This window comes from Felis catus, chromosome B1 (genome assembly GCF_018350175.1).
Source record: "Felis catus isolate Fca126 chromosome B1, F.catus_Fca126_mat1.0, whole genome shotgun sequence".
Lineage (NCBI taxonomy): Eukaryota > Metazoa > Chordata > Mammalia > Carnivora > Felidae > Felis > Felis catus.
The window spans coordinates 76179837-76200564 of NC_058371.1; the positions used below are offsets into that span (position 1 = coordinate 76179837).

At 37.3% G+C, this 20728-nt stretch overlaps 1 protein-coding gene across 2 annotated transcripts in view; it reads left to right on the forward strand.

The window, feature by feature from the left end:
* SH3D19 (SH3 domain containing 19) overlaps positions 1-20728 on the forward strand; it is a 97136-nt gene that overhangs the window by 13641 nt on the left and 62767 nt on the right. The window contains exon 1 of one of the 2 annotated variants that reach the window (XM_011281619.4): positions 20332-20384. The exons of the other annotated variant lie outside the window; for it this stretch is intronic. The gene's annotated coding sequence lies outside the window, so the exon portion shown is untranslated. Of the gene's footprint in view, positions 1-20331; positions 20385-20728 lie in introns of those variants that run through there. 2 annotated transcript variants of the gene reach the window in all.

Sequence of the window (20728 nt, forward strand, 5' to 3'; positions counted from 1 at the left end):
TGTACATAGTGTTTTCCACAATACAGTAGTTTATAAAATTTTTCCTAGGATATGATTTTTAGTGATATTCCATCAGATAGACATATCCTATTCAGACATTTCATTTATTTCTATTTTTTTTACTATTATTAACAGTGCTGTGATAAGATTATTAAACCTGCATTTTTATGGACCATCACTGATTAACCCCTCTCTTGTGATAAATTTTTAGCAGTGGAGTTAGTAGATCAAAAATAAATGGATCAAAAAAAACATTTTAAGATTTTTATATATACTAATGAATTGCCTCAGTAATAGGTTGCATTCTCACCAGTGTTGAAGATCTTCTCTTGCCATGCATTGTTGTGATGAATCAGAAAAAAAAAATAACGAATAAGAATTTTCTTTCAATTTAACTCATTTTTATGTTAGGATACCCAGATTTGTTAGCCATGACCCATTTTTTTTTGGTAAGCTTTATTTTAGGCCCAAAACAATGCTTTCCAAAGGAGTGTCGTACAAATTCACAGCCTCTGGAGATCCTCTTACCCAGAGGCTTTCAGAGACCCATCCAAGGGTATTCAGGACTCAGATTACCTGGATTTGAGGCATCAACATCAGCGTGTGTCCCTTGAGCCTGTATTTGAAATTGGGACTGTCTGGGCTCAAGTTTGGGGAACTCTTTAGGGTAATTCAAAATAAATTTTTAAAAATACTTTTTTTAGCTGTTTAGGCTCTGCTCACTCATGCTGGCAGAATCATTCAGAAAGACTGTGGAATAGAAGATAATGTGTTTGGGTTCAAACATCAGTCCTGCCTGAATTGGAATCCAGCTTCCCCATCTAGTAGCTGGGTTCCCTTGGGCAGTTTCTTATTTTCCTGTACATTAGTTTCCTCATCTATTCATGAGCCTAATAATCATACCTGTTGTCTAAGGTTATTATAATGATTATTTGGTTGCTATATCAGTTAGCATTCAATCAAAGAAACAGAACCAATAGGAGATGTATATTAAGAGATTTGTTGCAGATAATTGACTTGTGTGATTGTGGAGGCTGGCTAGGCAAGTCAGAAATCCATAGAGTAGATCACCCCGAAGGGCAGGCTGGAACTTGAGGTACATAGACTGAAGTTGCTATCCTCAGGCAGGAGTTTTTCTTAAGAGAAGCCTTAGTTTTGCTCTTAAGGTGTCTCAGCTGAATCAGGCCCACTCAGATTATCTAGGGTAATTTCCCATACTTAAAGTTACCTGATGATGAGCTTTAACCACATTGTACACAATACCTACACAGCAGCATTGTAAATTAGTGTTCAAATAGCTGGGGACTGTATAGCCTAGTCTAGCTGACACATAAAACTGGCCATCACAGTTGGTTTGGACCTCAGTTAAGCAGAAGAAGCCCACTTGGATATGAGGTTCATTGTGTTTTCTGTTTTTCAAGTTCAGCACTCTTCAAGTGTATAGCATAACCCAGAAGTTCTTTCTGATCTGTTTGACATGTTTGGTCTGTTTTGTCGTAAGTAACTGTGCAGTTGCATTATTCATGATCCTAAAGGATTCTTTCTCCTAGAGCCAGGGTGCCTGGTCATGGCAGGATTCTACACAGGAACGTAAACTGACATCTGATCTGTCTGGTATCTGCTCTTAACACAGTAGGGTGATAATGCAGTACTACTAAGTCTTCTGTGGTTGCAGTGCAGGGTGCCCTTGCCTGCCTCTCTGAGAACTGCCTCCCAGATCAAGGATAGACACCTGTGACCATGTTTCCACATGGCCTTGCTCCATTTGGCCATAGCTGATAGACTTCTGACCTATATGCTGTGATAATCAAGTTGTTTCTCTTGAAATTTTAAACCAGAGACAGAGGTGAGAGACAGGATTTCTGGACCTTGAAAATAACTTAGATTTGGGCTTGGTGGGACATACGTACTGATGAATACTGGAATGTATGGTGACATGTCCAACTCTACCAGGAGATTTGAAGAGTGAAGCAGAGGTGGTGTGGTCTCGAGAGAAAGTAAAGGAAAAATGAGAGCTTGTGCAAGAAGCTACCTTGTTTCCAGTGTTGTGAAGTCCAGGTCTACTTACTATTTGTGGGAATTCCCAAGGTAACCTTATGTCCTCATTATTAAAACCTCTTATTTGAGTTTAAAGGAGTTCAGTTGCTTTTAACCTCACAAGATAACATAACACCATTAGTAAAAAAATGAGGGTGGCTCAATTGGTTAAGCATCCGATTCTCGGTTTTGCCTCAGGTCATGATCTCACAGTTCGTGAATTCAAGCCCCGCATTGGGCTCTGTGCTGACAGTGTGAAGCCAGCTTGGGATTCTCTCTCTCCCATCTCTTTCTCTGCCCCTACCCTGCTTGCTTTGTCTTTGAAATTAAATACATAAACTTTTACAAATTTAGAAAAAAATCTTAACAATATTGTAACTTAGAAGGTAAAATTACAGGGGGGCCTAGGGGGCTCAGTTGGTTAAGTATCTGACTCTTGATTTCAGCTTAGGTCATGATCTCACGGTTTGTAAGCTTGAGCCCTGCATCACATGGTCAGTGTGGAGCCCACTTGGGATTCTCTCTCTCTTTCTCCCTCTCTCTCTCTGCCCCTTCCTCACTCGCACTCTCTTAAAATAAATAAACTTAAAAAAAAAAAAAAAAGAAATGAAAACTACATAGTTAACATACATTGGCTTTGGGACTATAGCCTTGATTCTAGGATTTATTTCCACATAGGTTAGGGTACCATGAATATATTTAAAAAACAGAGCAGAGTAGAACTTTAGAGTATTTATGTATAAACCAAATCCCATATAATATATTATGTGAAGAGGGAAATGTATTGCTAGTCTTATGAACACTGACACCAGATCTGTGCCTTAGTGAATAGAAGCCTCTATTGTTTTTGTCTTGTTCCACCCGCAAAAGGAAGAACAAAAACAAAAAAAAAAATCTTTACTATGGGATCTCCTAAAACAACACAAAATACATCCAGGCCCATGAATTTCCAAAAATTTATTTGCATATACTCCTTGATATATTATATATTAATAAATCCCAGGAGTGATGAAAGTCTTAAATCATTTTCTAATACTTTTGAATTCAAGACACCTTCCCCCTTCCCCCACTATTGCTTTTGATTTAATCTTCCAGCCATGGGATATTCAATGAAAAAAGGCAGGTTTTCAAGGGTCCTTGGTAACTAATTCACAATTCTTACGTAAGTGTTTTTGTGTGTTTTATTTCAACATGTGCCTGTAGGTGACCTTTTTGTGAGACAGTGAAGCATAGTAGCTAAGAACTCAGGCTCTGGAGCCAGACTGTCGGAATTCAAATCAAATCTTGGCTTCATCATTCACAAGTTGTGAGACCTTGGTCATTTAAATTACATAAACCTTTTTTCCATCTGTAAATTTGTGATATAATAGTACCTTCTTTTAGCCTTGGATATGTGGATCAAGTGAGTTGAAAGATGTGAGGTATTAGAACAGTGCTCATTCAGGTTGGCTGTTGTTACTATCAGAGTGGATCTGTTATCAAGTCCAGCTCATCTTACTACAGTTGGATTAAGTGATTGATTCTTATTAAGTAGAATTTGAATTGGGATCTTGGAGTTTTTTGTTTGATATTTAAGAAATTTTAGGGTAGTGAGTAAAATAGAGATCATTCAACCCAATAATATAGATGTGGAAACTGGCATCAAGTGATGTGATTATGCTCACAAGTGAGTAGTGGCAGGGCTGAGACCCAATGTGCCTCAGACCTCCAAACTCTTCACACAGTTCACTCACTGTGTCTGACCCCTATCAAATGGATCCTTGGTCCTGAGCCCTTCATTCTTCACAAATTTACTTGTAGCCTCGATGTAACAGATACTTTCTGTACAAGGGTAGGTCACTTCTTCCCTCTTCTCTTTGGCCCTCTACTCACATAAAGAGACTTGATCTCAGTGTTTTGTTTTGTTTTATGCTATTCATTAAAAAAATTTTTTTTAATGTTTGTTTGTTTTTGAGAGAGACAGAGCACAAGCAGGGGAGAGGCAAAAAAAGAGGGAGACACAGAATCTGAAGCAGGATCTAGGCTTTAGCTGTCAGCACAGAGACTGACAAGGGGCTTGAACCCACAAACCATGAGACCATGACCTGACCTGAAATCGGACGCTCAACCAACTGAGCCACCCAGGCGCCCCTTATTTTATTTTATTGAGAGACAGAGAGACAGAGAGAGAGAGAGAGAGAGAGAGAGAGAGAGAGAGAGAGAGAGAGAGAGAGAGAGAGAGAATCTTAAGCAGGATCCATGCTCAGTGTGGAGCCCGATGCAGGACTTGATCCCTCAACTCTTAGTTCATGACCTGGCCCTAAATCAAGAGTTGGATGCTCAACCTATTGAGCCACCCCGTGCCCCCTTGATCTCAGTATTTAAATAAAATACTACCCTTTATGATTTTTAAATAGTAATTGCTGAGAATATAGCCTTCAGATCTCCCATAGATTTGTTCTGCTTAAGCCTGAGGGGAAACCACAACTTGGATTTCTGTTAGGTCTGATGTTGGAAGAATTGTGACTTAAATAACATCTCCATGAAATACTGATGAATGCAAATTTGATGCTAAACAGATGTATTGGGGTTTCTGTACAATGACATACTTGAAAGTGGGATTCACTTATATTCAACAAATAGTTGTGTGTGATAAGCACTTCGCTAGGCACTGAAGTAGTTTATGCTAAATCAAAGGAATTGGAACTGTGTAAAATAAATCTACAGAAATTTCACCCCATCCTAATTTACTTTAAACTCAATTAAGGATAGCAGTCTTCATGTCTCCTGAATTTTTCTTCCTTTTACTAGTAAATTCTGTTTTTTGTAAAACACCACCCCAAATATTCTGCCTTTATATGGAGATACTCAAAGTGGTCAGCTCCGTGAATAGGCCTGCTTGACCTTACCTCAGTTTGGACATGACTTCACCTTGAGAAGAAATATTTGGGTTTTGACAGTGTTTTTATTGTTCTGGGGAACAATGCTATCACTTAGTGTTTATAGTTCAATGTTCCACCAATTCCTGTGGGGGATCTTTTCTAGTACCTTCTATAATCTGTTACAAATAAAACATGGAAAAGTAGAGTTTACATGACCAGAATGTTTAAAAACACATACATAATTGTGACAAATGTAACATATTGGTTTAAGATTTAAAAAAGACCCTCTTGCAAAAAACAAAATTACCATGACAAAATAAGTTGCAGCAATTCAATATTTGCAAAGCGACCAGCTTTCGTTTTGCTTCATCAGATAGTATAAGATAAAATAATCAAGCCTGAATTACTTCAGTAAGAGAAAGGTCATTGTTCCTATAGAAAGTCTCAACTTGAAAACAAACTCTTATGAAATGTTAGAATTAAAAGGGAGTATAGTACAATCTTTCTGTTAAACTTTTAAATTGGGACCAAAGTTACTATTTGAAACATTTTGATATCACAGAGATAAAATGAACAAACTGAAGATTCCTTCCTAATTACTTTAGCATAATTCTTGCCGGGGCACAGATCATCTAGGATTATAGTTTATAGTGATATGTTTCTAAGTCCAGGTCCCCACCTGGAAGTGGTTGTTCATCTTTGTGTCTCCAGGTTTGATACAGAACAGATGATGAATCAATATTTCCTGATTTGAGAGGAGAACTAGAAACATCTACAAATCTGATGAACTCTGAAATGTATTCCCCCCCCCCTTTTTTTTTTTTGAAATCCTTTTTGAGGCTACTTGTGAGCTAGAGAAAACTTTACTGATTTGTATTTGTGTGTTGGTTATCTTCACACACTTGTCTTCTCAGGCTGTTGAAATCATCTGGTAGACCTGTTACCCCACTTGCCAGGATTGTTCCACATCAGCTGACTTGTTCCACATTGCTGGTGGTGATGATGGGGGAACAGTTGCTGCTGTTGTTGACTGTCCTTTCATGGGAATTCCACCCAGTCTTTCTTAGACTCTTGGTGTCAGGGTTGTGGCTTGTGGGAATGAGAATGAATTTGGAGTAGAGATTGGAATCATGTCTTAGATTCTAACCCTACCACCAAAAGCTACATTTCTCTCTACTCTTGTCTCCATCTTCTCTTTCTTCTTCTTTCCAAATTCCACAAAAAATCCCAACTATCATCTGACTGGATTCAACTCAGCCTGAAAGAACTATATATCTCTCCTAGGAAAATTGTAGCCCCACTTTTAACAGGGTATTTGTTTGGAAGCAAAATGTGTGCCTTTATTACACCCGGTTCAATTGTTAGAAGGGTGTTCATCTCTCTCACACTCCATCAACAAAATAAGATGAATATTTGCTACCTAGATAGATAGGTGGGAGTACAGAGAGTACAAGTTACTAAATTATGTATCTTCTCTTTTGAAAGAAGGCTGTTATGAAAAAAGTTTATCCATCTTATTCATCTGCCTGTCTGTCTGTCCACCTGCCTACCTGCCCATCCACCTATCCATATACACATTCATTTCGGTTGATTTCCATTATTGGGAATTCTTATAACAGGAAGGGCCATTGCCCAGAAACAACTTGCATATCTTATTGACATTCTTAAGGTGACAGCCATTAGTCATAGGTGTAAGCAGGATGATCTTGAGTGCCACCACAAGTTTGATTTAGGACTGTAACATCATGCCAAGCCAATTCTAAAAATGCCAACACCAGACTAGCTAGGTGTTTGAGGAGTGACTCTGGCTTTGGGTGCTGCAAGCAGGTAAATGTTACTATTCATATCTGTGCAGTCTTGCCACTGAGAATCTATTTTATTATTTTTTTAAATTTGATTATATTTTACTCTCCGTCAGTTGTATTTCATTTGCATTGATGTTGGTGATTAGTTCTAGATCTGTGATAATATGTTTTAAAGATTCCAGATATCCTTGGGTATCTTTCCACATTTCCTAATTTGTATTAAAATTTTACACTTAAAAACAAATTGCCTGTTTACTTTCCTGTCTTCTCCACTTAACTGGAAGCTCTCAGAATGCAGGGACTCATCTTTTTTACTCTTGTTCCCCAGCACCTAGGAGAACCCCTGGAACACAGGATACACAAAGAAAATAATAGTTACATGAATGATTTTTAAATTCTAAATGTTTATGTTCACTTAATTTGGTTATTAACTCCTTGTTTTTTTATTTTATGCAGGAGCATTAGAGATTTGTGAAATATATAGCTTTCCTTTTGTTTTGAAGTTATGTGCCAGTTACTATTTGTTCTAGGACTCTGGGGAATCACATGTCTATATAGTGTTTTCACCATACAGACATAATAGGCATAAATAATCTCAAGAGCATAAATAATAGTAACGTGGTAAAATAACTAGGAAATAAGCTTTAAGTATTTATTACCTTTGTTTTTATGTGATTTATTAATCGTAAGTTTATATAATATTTCTAAGGGTTTTTTTTAAGTAATCTTTAGTAATTTTTTTTTAGTTTAGTAATTTTTTTTAAAGTAATCTCTACAGCCATCATGGGGCTTGAACTCACAACTGAGTTGTGTGCTTTGCCAACCGAGCCAGCCTGGTGCCCCAGTTTATACAGTTTTTTTAAGTTTATTTTTTTTTTTTTTAGGGAGAAAGAGACACAGCACACATGCAAGTGGGAAAGGGCCAGAGAGAGAGGGAGAAAGAATCCCAAGCAGGCTCCATACTGTCAGTGCCCAACGTGGGGCTTGATCTCACAAACCATGAGATGACCTGAGCTGAAATCAAAAGTCAGACACCCAACCAACTGAGCCACCCAGGCGCCCCTGTAATTTTTAATAATGGCTATGTCTAACAACTGGCCTGCAAAATTTCTGAAAATTTGTCAGCTCTCATAGGCCAGTATGAGCTGGCTCCAGCATACCACTGGGTAGATATGTTCTCATTTTTCTTATATAAATATAAAAATATATGTATTGATATATATAGTATATACTTGGATGTGTATATATGTGTGTGCCTATATGTAGTTATTTGTGTATATATGCACATATATATGGTCTTCTAAGTAAGATTTTAAAAATAAGGCATTTTTAAATCTTTTTTTAAAATAATGGCTTCATACTAAATATTTGGTTTGGGGACCCATTTATCTACTTTATGGAAGTAAATTCTAGTATCAGTTGGTCATGCTCTGTGGCTTTGCCACAGACTGCAAAGTCATTTCATAGTCGTAAGAGGGAATTGGGGAGAACAGTTGAATAAAATGCCTCTCCAGTGTGAGCGAAGAGGAGAGAATGAATGGGGAGAGGGGCAGCATAAATCTCCTGTTTAGCAGGTCGTTTATTTCAAAGTGTGGTACCAGTATGGGCTTCATTATTACTCAGGCAGAGTCTTTACCTGGAGAGTGTTTAGAGACCTTGTTTTACTCATCCACAATAGTACTCCATCCCTTGTTCATTTGGACCCCATACCTGCTGTTCTGTCCTACATCCTCTTCTGTATGTTCTTGCTTCCCTCCCTTCTGCCTCCTTCTGATGCTTATAGGAGGTAGATTTTACTGTCTGTGAATCTTTTTTGCATCCTATAAATAAAGAACTACTTGTTTGAGGGCATTTGGACTCAGTGCCTACAGTCTTAATGAAGTCATACCCTTAAGTGAAAGTATCTTCAAATACATGATATGAATCCAAACTCTGCTTTTCTGAACCCTAGTCTACACCTGTCTATCACTGTACCTGTTGGGTGATTTTATAAACTATTGAGAGTCATAATTTTAAATGACTTTAATAAAGTCCTTTAGCTAATAAATCTATTATTGCTATCCAGTGGTAAAGGATTTCAGTGGCTTTGCAAAAAATAGATACTAACTGATGTGCACACTGTTTGCACTCCTTATACAATGGAGAAATTGTTGAATATTTGCAGTAAAAGCTTTCATGCCTACCCACTGTTGAAGTTTCTGTTCCAATTCCCAGAGGAGAACAGATCCATGTGTTGTTAGAATGAACTCATCTGCTTCTGTGTTCTGTTTTACATTATTGGTCACAGCTTTTGGCTTTAACAGAAATTCTTTTTTTTTTTTTTTTTTAATTTTTTTTCAACGTTTATTTATTTTGGGGACAGAGAGAGACAGAACATGAACAGGTGAGGGGCAGAGAGAGAGGGAGACACAGAATCGGAAACAGGCTCCAGGCTCTGAGCCATCAGCCCAGAGCCCGACGCGGGGCTCGAACTCACGGACCGCGAGATCGTGACCTGGCTGAAGTCGGACGCTTAACCGACTGCGCCACCCAGGCGCCCCTAACAGAAATTCTTTAATAACTGTTTTTGGAGGACTCAGTTAAATGAATTTTTAAAAATTTGTTTCTATTTAAGGGGTTAAAAAAAATTTTTTAATGTTTGTTTATTTTTGAGAGAAACACAGGCAAGTGGTGAAGGGGAAGAAAGAAAGGGAGACACAGAATCTGAAGCAGGCTCCAGGCTCTGAGCTGTCAGCACAGAACCCGACACAGGGCTGGAACTCACGAACCATGAGATCATGACCTGAGCCAAGGTCGGACATTCAACTGACTGAGCAACCTAGGCGCCCTTATTTAAAGAGTTTTTTGAGCCCTAGGTCGGGCTCTGGGCTGACAGCTCACAGCGGAGCCTGTTTCAGATTCTGTGTCTCCCTCTGTATCTACCCCTCCCCTGTTCACGCCTCTGTCTCTCCCTTTCAAAAATAAACAAATATTTAAAAAAATGTTTAAGAGTTTTTAGAGCCCCAAATCTCCTGCCTTCTTCAGCTCCATAGATCACTGCCATGTCTATTCTTACCCCAAAGTCTGGTGTTTTATTCTCTGGAAGGGTCCCTGAACTGCAGGATACCAAGCACAAACCATAACCCTAACCCTGCCCGTAGCCCTAACCGCTCACCCCTAACCTTAAACCTAACTCTCTGGAGTCTTCTCTGAACTGCAAAATACAAAGCACATACCCTCACCCTTGTCTTATCCTAACCCTAATCGTAACTCTAGCCCTAGCCCTAATACTAACCCTAGATCTGAGAAAACAAAAAGAAGATGTGGTATATATATATGCGATGGAATATTACTCGGCCATTAAAAAATGAAATCTTTCCATTTGCAATTAAATGGATAGAGCTAAAGAGTATTCCACTAAGTGCAATAAGTCAGTCATAGAGAGGCAAATAGCATATGATTTCATTCATATGTAGAATTTAAGAAACAAAACAAACTATCAAAGAGGAAAAAAAACAAAGAGAGGCAAATTAAGAAACAGCCTCTTAACTGTAGAGAACAAACTGATGGCTACCAGAAGGGAAGTGGGTGGAGAATGGGTGAAATAGGTGATAGAGATTAAGGACTGCACTTGTTCTGATGAGTAACTGTTGTTGTGTGGAAGTGTGAATCACTGTATTCTACGCCTCAAACTAACATAACACTGTATATTAACTAACTGGAATTTAAATAAAAACTTCAAAAATTATTTGTTTTTATTAGTAAAATAAAGGCCCTTTTAAGGCCTTTAATACATGGAATTACATTGATTAGGTTTTGCTGTTTTGTGTGCTTTTTGCTTCATTGTTATTTCCTCCACCATTGATTAAGTCTATTCTGCTTTAGATATTACTAAGATTTGGTGAAAAGATAGAAATGTAATGCATGAGGTGCCTGGGTGGCTCAGTCACTTAGGCATCTATCTGACTTTAGCTCAGGTCATGATCTCATGGTTTGTGGGTTTGAGCCCTGCCTCAGGCTCTCTGCTGTCAGTGCAGAGCCCACTTTGAATCCTCTATCCCCCTTTCTCTGCTTCTTACCTGCTGGTTCTCTCTCTCTCAAAAAAAAGTAATGCATTTTACAAAAGGCAAAAGGAAGGGCTTAGCCAATGTAATACTCTTGATCGAGAAATTACGAAGGTAAGAAATGAGTGACTATGGCAGCCTCCTTTAAAAGATATTTAAAAAAATTATTAGTGTAGAAAAATCTTGTAGTGTCCTGTGAAAACATAAATAATTATGTTTATTAATAATATTTAAACCTAGCTTTTTAAAACTATCTGCCTCAGTATTTCAAATAAAAAAATGGAGCTAACATTTTAAAAGTAATACCTTTTTTAGATTTTAAAGCAGAATTTCAAACTGACCTTTCTTTCTTTCAGTTTATTTTTTTAATGTTTATTTATTTATTTTGAGAGAGAGAGAGAGAGAGAGAGAGAGAGAGTGAGTCCATGCATGCATCTGGGAGGGACAGAGAGAAGGGGAGATTGAAATGCTAAGCATGCTCTACACTGTCAGCACAGAGCCAGACGAGGGACTCGATCCCAATAACTGTGAGATCATGACCTGAGCCGAAATCAAGAGTTGGACGCTTAATCAACTGGACCACCGAGGAGTCCCTGACCTAATTTCTTTCTAACTTTTTGGAAGCATCACTTAATTAATATTTTGATCAGTTTCAGATGCTCAAAATGTGTATTTGTTTTTGTAATGAAAGCACACTACCAGCCCCTGAGGCAGTGCTGTTTCAATCCCATAAAGAATGAAGAAACACAAAATCATGTTTCTCACCTTTATTTCCCTGCTGCCTCCTACTAAACCCACTGATTTTTCATGTTTTTATTAATAGTAAGGTTTTATTTTTTACAAGAGAATATTATACTGGTTAATTAAGATGAATATGGTCTCATTGAAATGCTCAGGTTAAGACATCTTCCCAAATATTCATATGCGTGCACACACCCCTCTGTAACATATTTTGTTGCTAGCCCATCTCCAAATAATCAGCTGCTTCTGGAACTTTTGAGTTTTGGTGCTGATTTTGATTGTTACATCATCCAGAAATACCAGGCACATGTGCTATGCAGTTAGGTCTTCAGGTTTCAATACTGAATGATTGAAAATGAGTTAGGAGTGATGTCAAAACAAAAGCCAAAAATATTGGTTTGTATTAATAGGACCTCCACTAAATAATTAATCCCCCCACTTAAAAAAAATTTTTTTTTTTATGTTTATTTATTTTTGAGACAGAGGGAGACAGAGCATGAACGGGGGAGGGTCAGAGAGAGAGGGAGACACAGAATCTGAAACAGGCTCCAGGCTCTGAACTGTCAGCACAGAGCCCGACGCGGGGCTCGAACGCACAGACTGCGAGATCATGACCTGAGCCGAAGTCGGACGCCCAACTGAGCCACCCAGGCGCCCCTAATCCCCCCACTTTTACAGTGATAGATTAATCAGGTTGTATATGGAATCTAATTCTACTTTTCCTCTTTCCATCCTTCCTACTCTGTCCTGTATCCTTTATAAAACCTAAAATTAAAATTTTATACATATACATATATATACATATATATATATGTGTGTGTGTGTGTGTGTGTGTGTGTGTGTGTGTGTGTGTGTGTGTAAAATAAATCTTATGCTACTTTTAAAGTGCTCTAGGGGCACCTGGGTGGCTCAGTCAGTTAAGTGTCCGACCAGCTCAAGTCATGATCTCACAATTCGTAAGTTCGAGCTCCATATCGGGCTCTGTGCTGGGACAGCTCAGAGCCTGGAGCCTGCTTCAGATTCTGAGTCTCCCTCTATCTCTGCCTCCCCTGCTCATGCTCTGCCTCTCTTGCTCTCAAAAATAAATAAACATAAAACAAAATTTGTTTTAAAAAGGTACTCTTTTTACTTCCTTAATGTATGAACAAATCAAATAGAGAACTAAAAACTATAACCAGAAATGTTAGAATTAAGAGCTCTTCTCCATAACTCTGACATTGAGAGTGTTACCAGGTATGCCTCTGAGTTTACAGCAGCAAATGTGGGAGGTGATATCATTGCCACTTTGTACATCCCACTATTTTCTGTCCTTTTGTAATAATAAAACCAAGGGAAGACAAAAATAGACTATATGTTTTGTTGAGAATATTTCTTTTCATATTGGAATATTTTGTGTTGGAATACTTGTATATATTTAGTATATATTTTAGTATATATCTAGTAAAAAACAAACACCATAAAGTAGATTTTTCCAGGTAGGTGATAAACTAGTATGTTATGAGAAACTTTTCCCCCTCTTTTGTCCTTGAGTATTCTTTCATCTTTGGATGGAGGGCTTTTTTATTTGATGTTTGTTTCTTATTCATATAGGTGATAGGACTCCATACATGAACTGTGATGTAGGAAATATCTGCTTTGAATTTTTCCCTCTGTAGTATGATCAAGTGACTCCTTGGGTTTCTATCAAACCTCCCGTGTTCTAATTTCTCTTGCCAGGTAGTGTTCCATGCCAGTTTCATGTCTGTCACAGAAGTTTATGCCAGGTTTTCCTTGAATGTCTAAGGAAGTGTCCAAAGGGATGTGTCAACCTTTTTAGGTAGAAGCTCTAATGCATGTAGTTTTGGAAACCAGGATGACAGGTTTTAAAGAGGGTGTGGGTTTCTATTCTTTTTTTTTTTTAACGACTTTCTCTTTACATTCTTTAAAAGTCATTGTTAAATAGGGTCTAATTGGATGAGTCATTTGTTTTTAAAAGATTTGTTCTTTACATATGACCTAAAATATTTTATGGCATGGAATCCGAACATGTCAAGACTTTAAAAATTGCTATAATTTTAAAAATTTGTCATAATTATTTTTTTAATTTAAGGATTAACATCATTCCAATACATGCATTGCCTAGAAGGAGTTTATAGTCTAATAGAGAAAATAATACACCAGATTACTTCTAATACAAGGTAAAAAAGTATATGACCATCCTAATTTTAAGAAAAACAGAAACACACACAAGTGTAAGCTCTTCTCTTGTCGATAGGCTTCTGACTAAACTATGAGCATCTTTTTTTTATTATTTAATTTATTTTTTAAATTTACATCCAAGTTAGTTAGCATATAGTGCAACAATGATTTCAGGAGTAGATTCCTTAATGCCCCTTACCCATTTAGCCCATCTCTCCTCCCACAACCCCTCAGTAACCCTCTGTTTGTTCTCCATATTTAAGAGTTCTCTTATGTTTTGTCCACCTCCCTGTTTTTTATTATTTTTGCTTTCCTTCCCTTATGTTCATCTGTTTTGTCTCTTAAAGTCCTCATATGAGTGAGGTCATATAATATTTGTCTTTCTCTGACTGACTAATTTCACTTAGCATAATATCCTCTAGTTCCATCCACGTAGTTGCGAATGGCAAGATTTCATTCTTTTTGATTGCTGAGTGATATTGTATTGTGTATATATATCTATATATATATATCTATATATATATATATATAGATATATATACACACACACACCACATCTTCTTTATCCATTCATTCATCAATGGACATTTGGGCTCTTTGCATACTTTGGATATTGTTGATAGTGCTGCTATAAATATTGGGGTGCATGTGCCCCTTCAAAACAGCATACCTGTATCCCTTGGATAAATACCTAGTAGTACAATTGCTGGGTCGTAGGGTAGTTCTATTTTTAATTTTTTGAGGAATCTCCATACTGTTTTCCAGAGTGGCTGCACCAGTTTGCGTTCCTACCAGCAGTAGGAGATCCTCTTTCTCCACATCCTCGTCAATATCTGTTGTTGCCTGAGTTGTTAATGTTAGCCATTCCGACAGGTGTGAGGTGGTATCTCATTGTGGTTTTGATTTGTATTTCCCTGATGATGAGTGATGTTGAGCATTTTTTCATGTGTCAGTTGGCCATCTGGATGTCTTTTCTGGAGAAATGTCTATTCATGTCTTTTGCCCATTTCTTCACTGATTATTTGTTTTTTGGGTGTTGAGTTTGATAAGTTCTTTATAGATTTTGGATACTAACCCTTTATCTGATACGTCGTTTGCAAATATCTTCTCCCATTCTGTCGGTTGCCTTTTAGTTTTGCTTATGGTTTCCTTCGCTGTGCAGAAGCTTTTATTTTGGTGAGGTCCCAATAGTTCATTTTTGCTTTTGTTTCCCTTGCCTCTGGAGACGTGTTGAGTAAGAAGTTGCTGCGGCCAAGCTCAAAGAGGTTTTTGCCTGCTTTCTCCTTGAGGATTTTGATGGCTTCCTGCCTTACATTTAGGTGTTTCATCCATTTTGAGTTTATTTTTGTGTATGGTGTAAGAAAGTGGTCCAGGTTCATTTTTCTGCATGTTGCTGTCCAGTTTTCCCAGCATCACTTGCTGAAGAGACTATCTTTATTCCATTGGATTGGATATTCTTTCCTGCTTTGTCAAAGATTAGTTGGCCATACGTTTGTGGGTCTATTTCTGGGTTCTCTGTTCTGTTCCATTGATCTGAGTGCCTGTTCTTGTGCCAGTACCATACTGTCTTGATGATTACAGCTTTGTAATACAGCTTGAAGTCCATAAACTATGAGCATCTTATAGACAGGGTTGTCCTAGTTGATCTTGTTTCTTTGGTACTTCGTTTCTTTGGTATCTTAGTTTCTTTGGTACTTAGCATAATACTTGGAATAGCATAAGCATTAAATTTCTTGATTGAAAATTAATATTAACTCTTAACAGTTAAGTGAATGTTTGTGTTTTGGTCAAAAATACAGAAATAACCAACTAATAAAACAAAACATGATCAGTCTCTGGATGTTATGGATGTTTCAAACTGAAACTGCCTTACACTTGTCTAATATTTTCTTATTCCCCTCACTTTTTCCTGGCATGTAATGGGGCACCCCTTTGGAACAGTGCTATCGTATTTTTGCCTTTTACTAACAAATAACTTTTCATCATAAAATTTAATCTTCCTGTATTGCTGTATATCCAGAAAAGAGAGAATTAGATTTTAGCCATTTTTGTCTTTCTAGGTTTTCTGTTAAACTCTTTCTACAGATCATTTTAGGTAGACTGTGGAGGAAAGATATAACCCTAGAAAAATATATTTTGGTTATTAATTCCTTGGTTCATTCAGTAGGTGTTTATTGAACACAGTTATACTTTAGACCATTAGTTTTCAACTTTTCTGCATTCACATTTGACAAGGTTAAAGATTTTGTTATGACATTACAGTAATTACCACCTTTCTTGGGTGTTGAGTAGACATTGTATCCTATATCTCTTCTCAAAATAAGTTGTACTTGTTCTACATCATATACAATAACCCACTTAGATATATCCTGTCTGATTAACATCACTATGTTATTGTATATTATACATAGTTTTAAATTTAGCACACCAGTGAAGAGTTTGTGCTGCTTATTATTTGGGAATTAGCAGGGGCTTAACTAATAGAGACAGTTCTAAAGATAGAGTACAATGAAAAACTGTGAATAGGCAGAATTACCCCCTGAAACTGCATTAATTGACACTTGAAGTACAATGCTTATTGCCAAATTAGGTGCCATGTTGGAGTCTAATGTACCATTCCTTAATAAGGTGAATCTGGCCAGTTTTCTGTCTACTATTAGAAGAGTACTACCCTTTGTTGAGCACCAGATGCTCATCAAGGTGACATTTGGCATGAAAAATACCTGTTTGTTTATTTATTTATTTATTTTTTAACATTTATTTATTGCTGAGAGACAGAGCATGAACAGGGGAGGGGCAGAGAGAGAGGGAGACACAGAATCAGAAGCAGGCTCCAGGCTCTGAGCTGTCAACAGAGAGCCCAATGTGGGACTTGAACCCACGAACCATGAGATCATGACCTGAGCTGAAGTCGGACACTCAGCTGACTGAGCCATCCAGGTACCCTAATATTTATTTTTGAGAGAGAATGAGAACAGGGGAGGGGCAGTGAAAGAGGGAGAGAGGATCTGAAGCGGGCTCTGTGCTGACAACAGAGAGCTGATATGGGGCTCAAACTCACGAACTGTGAGATCATGACTTGAGCCAAAGTTGGATGCTTAACTGACTTAGCCACCCAGGTGCCCACCAAAATAGCTATTTTTATATATTAGACCCAGACACTCTTAGCAAGGTGAACATCAACAAGATATAACTGGGAATAGAGATCAACAGAACTAAACCAGCAGCAAAATTATTTGGTGGGGGATTTGCTTATTAAGTAAATTGTAGGTGGAGTCACCTCTACTATTTAAATTATATTTGTTTCTCTCTAGGGGTAGGATTGAGTTCACTGTAGTAGTGAGCACTTACTGCAATTCCACTGAGTTGTACTATAAAAATGAGTAAAAACCAGTCTCTTTCTTTGAGAAGTTTGCAGTCTAAATAGGAAGTCAAGACATGCATGTACTGGGGGGAAAAATCAACAACAGAGAAAACAACTTAAAGAATTGGGAAGGACAGGGCAACATGTTCTAATTTTAAATGTACTGTTGTTATTAATAGTAGAGTTGAAGGCTTTTTCCAGGATCTGTGAAATTTTTCATGGGATATTTATTTATTTATTTATTTATTTATTTATTTATTTATTTATTTATTTTAACGTTTATTTATTTTTGAGACAGAGAGAGACAGAGCATGAACAGGGGAGGGTCAGAGAGAGGGAGACACAGAATCTGAAACAGGCTCCAGGCTCTGAGCTGTCAGCACAGAGCCCGACGTGGGGCTCAAACTCACAGACCGTGAGATCATGACCTGAGCCAAAGTCGGCCGCTTAACTGACTGAGCCACCCAGGCGCCCCCATGGGATTTTTTTTTTAATAGGGCTAAAGAAATATGAAATTCTTCAGAGCTACTGATCACTACATCCATTTTGTGAAAAGCATCATGGGAAGGGTGATGGAAAGGAAGAGAAATCTGTGTTCTCAGTAGGGATAATACAGTGCTCACAAAAGCTTGTCCGTTTGTTTTATTCTCTTGACTTTGTTATTGCTTAGTCTTGGTAGGAGATTAGGTATATGAGAAGTATGCATTGTGAAACTCAGAAAGGTTGTAAGTAGTGAATATTAATTGCAACTGAAATGCAAATAGTCAATTATTTGAGTTTATAAGGTACAATTATGATAAGTATAGGGTAACTCAACTGGTGTTGGCAGGATAGTTCCAAAAATTTCAGCCTTCTATAATTATGAACTATACACATTTGTGTATTGGAAAATAGGGTAGGAAATGTAACTAACATTTTGAGACTTTATATATAATGTTTTTTATTTTATTTTTTTATTTTTGAGAGAAAGAGAGACAAAGTGCAAGCTGGGAGGGGCAGAGAGAGAGGGAGACAGAATCCAAAGCAGGCTCCAGGCTCTGAGCTGTCAGCATAGAGCCTGATGCAGGTCCTGAACTCACAGACTGCAAGATCATGACCTGAGCTGAAGTCGGACGCCCAAACGACCGAACCACCCAGATGCCCCATTGAGACTTTTATATGTGCTAAGCACTGTACTGTATATTTGATGTAGTTTTTTTTCATTCAATATTAGTAACAAGTAAAAAGATTGACATTAGTATTCTTACATTACAGAGGAAACAGTTCCAGCAAATAAGTAAATTAGAAATAGGAAAGCAGGTCTCTGGTTGGTTTCAGATTCTGTATTCTTCCCACTACAATCATGATGCCCCAGTAGGTACATCATGTATCCTATTTGCTTTTTCTCTACAGGTCATCCTCCATATTCTCTATACTCACAGATATGACTGTTAATAGAACTCATTTTACAAATGTATAATGGGCAGCATGTGTTAATGAAAACTCATTTAAATATGTATGGGCTTTCTTTGTCCTGAAACTGTGTAGATAAAGGTAGCACATTTGTTTTGCTTGTCTTTGAAAAATATTAAGTAGAAAAATACCCAGTGTAACTTGATGTTGTATTACAGATCTTAATTATTATAATTGAGCTGTCAATGGTGATAAGAAAGTGAAATCAGAACTCTTACAACTTTTTCCCTAAAGCTTTCAGAATATTAATAGAAATATTTTGTAGTTTTGTTACAATTTTTAGCTTTAGCAAAAGCCATTCTGGTTGGATTTGAATTATTTTTTTCTCACTAATCTTTATTCTCTGCTTCTTCAGAAGGGATTCACCCCCTTAGTATATACCCAAATTTCAAACTATGGAGGTTCATCAGAATTTTAGAAAGAATAGGTAATTTGTTTTCATTAGTTTTAAGTAATACATTTATTCTTTTTCATTTCCTACAGTTTGTCAGCTATGGCTCTACATATTATGATGATGATCTTAATTTAGACATTATTAAAATGGCATTATAGCCTTATATTTGTCTCTGTAGCACAATATCATTTACTAATTCATACTTTCGTCTCCCATTACATAATAATACCTTATTCTAGCAGGTAGTATAGGCTATTAAAAGTTTGACAGATACCCAAGATGAAAACACAAGTAAGGTAAAACCTCGGATTGCAAGTAACTTGTTCTGCGAGTGATCTGCAAGACGAGCAAACATTTCTAATCAATTTTAAGTTGATAAATGAGTGATGTCTTGCAATACAAGTAGTATGTGACACTTAATGTCACATGATCACAAGTGAGCCAGTGGTTCTTGAAATTCACTTTGATATACAAGTACTTTGGATTGCAAGCATGTTTCCAGAACAAATTATGCTCACAAACCAAGGTTTTACTGTATTTGTTATTATATAACATTATTGCTTTCTGTTTTGAGAAGCAAATCAAGGTTGATCCAAGGCTTTTTTTGTTTATAAAAGTATACGTAAGGTTTTTTGATTTTGGGGTTTTGGGTGTTTTGTCTTGTTTTGTTTTTTTGAAATGCAGTAAGTCAAAGACTTGTTTATTGGAGTCCTAAAATAAGTATCATTTTTTTAAGTGCAGGTAATCCTTGATTTATAAACAGATGACTTGAAAAGGTTTTTTTTTTTTTCATAGAATGACTGGCTTCGTATGTTCTTTCGTAGAAAGACTCGTTTTGTTTTTCCACCTAGTAGAGCCGTAGTACCACTTTTCTCAAACTGTTATTGGTGCTAGAAATTTCTGTTGCTTTTTTCTTCTTTCCTTCTCATTGCCTTTGTTTCATTCTTTTATATGTAGCCCCCAGTTTTATCCCACTACTGCTACCACCAACTTGGCAACCAGTAATGACACAGTCATCTTCTTTCCCATCCATATAAATCCTATCACTCTGTTATGTTGTCACTAACTTAGTGGTTCTTAAGTGAGGGCAGTTCCCCCCTCACTCCTGCCTTCCTAGAGGATAGTTGGCAATGTCTGGAGATATTTTGGGTTGTCACAGCTGGCAGTGGGTGGGAAGAAGTATGCTTTTGGTATCTAGTAGGTAGTGGCTGGGGATGCTGCTAATCATCCTATAATAAATAGGACAAGCCCTCTTCCTTAACAAATGCCAGTAGTGCCAATGACAAGAACTTGCATTAGCTCTCTTCAAGCATCAGCTCTGTGTTTTCTTCAACTCTCCTAGAACTAAATTTAGACACCCCTATCCCAAGGTCTCGTAATACCTTGTGAAACATTTTTTCACATTTTTTTTTGACTTTTATTTATAGGTTTTGTCAATGTGACTGCATACCTCTTGAGGGCAGAGGTTGTATATTCATATTGGTGCCCCAATTTGTGGTATAATGCCAGGTACGTAGTGAGAGCTCCATAGATGAATAATTGCCTGCATAAATAAGACACCCCGGACTTCTCTATTACCTTTACAGCACTTCCAAAAACTTCCACTTGCTCACCTCTCTTATCTTTTCTTTCCTACCTCCACTCATTATGTATCTCATCAAATATTAGTGTACCAAGCCTATCACCAATATATGTAGTTCCTAAAAATGTGGATCTGCCCACAGTTTTCAAACCGAATATTGGCAGTCCAGGGTTTATTCATAAATGCTTTTTTTAAAGACAGGCAAATACCATGGTTTGAACATACAGACCAGCTACAGTTAACAATGCTTGTTCTAAGGAGATATCCCAGA